This window comes from Penaeus monodon, chromosome 19 (assembly GCF_015228065.2).
Source record: "Penaeus monodon isolate SGIC_2016 chromosome 19, NSTDA_Pmon_1, whole genome shotgun sequence".
NCBI lineage: Eukaryota > Metazoa > Arthropoda > Malacostraca > Decapoda > Penaeidae > Penaeus > Penaeus monodon.
The window spans coordinates 47463924-47465301 of record NC_051404.1 but is presented as its reverse complement, the minus strand read 5'-3'; the positions used below and the strand labels follow the sequence as shown (position 1 = coordinate 47465301).

At 34.8% G+C, this 1378-nt stretch overlaps 1 protein-coding gene across 1 annotated transcript in view; it reads right to left on the bottom strand.

Annotated features, from left to right (window-relative positions):
- The window catches only part of LOC119585270 (cytochrome P450 315a1, mitochondrial-like), a gene marked incomplete in the record, with an annotated part of 14558 nt that overhangs the window by 4695 nt on the left and 8485 nt on the right, over positions 1–1378 (bottom strand).

Below are 1378 nucleotides of genomic sequence, written 5' to 3'. Positions count from 1 at the left end.
TTTCGTTGTCTGATTCGTGCTTAGCTGCTGTGTCGCTCTTTTTGGGTGTGGTAGGTTTGGGAGATAGTTTTGGTGCTTCTGTGCCTTTATATTTTAAAACACCACAATTTTGAGTCACACTTCGTCGGCTGCCGCCAGCTGCGAAATGCGCGATCCGATGGTGGTTCCCGCCCTCACGGCTGAAATAACAACGGCCCTGGCGAGGTCAACCCGAAGGTCGTAGGGTAGCCTCCGACCTGGCACAACCGAAGTTCGATTATGATGGCTCCCTCAGTTAAGGCTGTGCTGCAATACCTCCAATAACTGATTGGAAGCCAAACTGCCTGCAGTGAATGACTATCTACTATCTGTCCATCACTGCTGAGGAGAGCTCCTACTGCTAAATTTCTCGTAATTCTCTCAGACGAAGTAATGAAGGCAATGATGCCTAATCGACATGGTATACAGGAAACGGCACGCTTCATACTTTCACTGTTTGGGAATGAGCTTGACTTCTGAAGTATTAAATTTTACGTTCATCACTCGATAAGATCATTTAACACTTCTTTCTTATGGATTAATTTGGATTAGCGAAATTTTATTAATATATAAATTGCTTAATACCTGACTTACAATATTGATTTATCATAGACAAGTTACTTTTCTTGTACTACTGCATCCATAAAAACCGACTTTAGTAAATAATTTATATTGAATACATTCTGGACATTTAAGTCTAAATTTAAAAACAACTACTGAAATACTAAATATTCGATTCCCACGATTAATTAACATGGTTCAAATTATAATAAATATCAAAATCTTGATACGTAACGGAGTTATTTTTTACAGAAGATTTTTCAACCTGCTAGAATCAATACAAAATTTGATCAACTACTTTTCATCATTTCTTAGATATTGAGATCTCGAGACTTAACTTCACTGTCCGCAGAAAAGACTATCAATATAATGATTTCATAATTTGTCCACAAATTTAACAGACTCACTTTATACTATAATATCTGACATCTCAAGGTTATGTTGTATGCAGTTGCCGAACGAACCTTCCAAATTGTTACAAGCTATGGTTTCGCCCTAACTTTTGTCATTTTTGATATTGAGCAGTTCTGGCGTTTTTTCTCCTCTGTCCCACAATTTATTTAATTATTTCAATAATTGTCATTGCTTCTTGTTTAATCTAATAACTTTACCGTCATAATTCTGCATGTCGATTGCTAATTCTTCAAGTTCACATCGGAACACTTTCCACTTCGCATACGGTTTCCGGTGAATCAACAGTATTATTATTTATAAATATATCATTATTTATTGTATTTATACATATATTATTTTATATTATATAATATATTATCATTATATTTTATTATATTTTACTTAT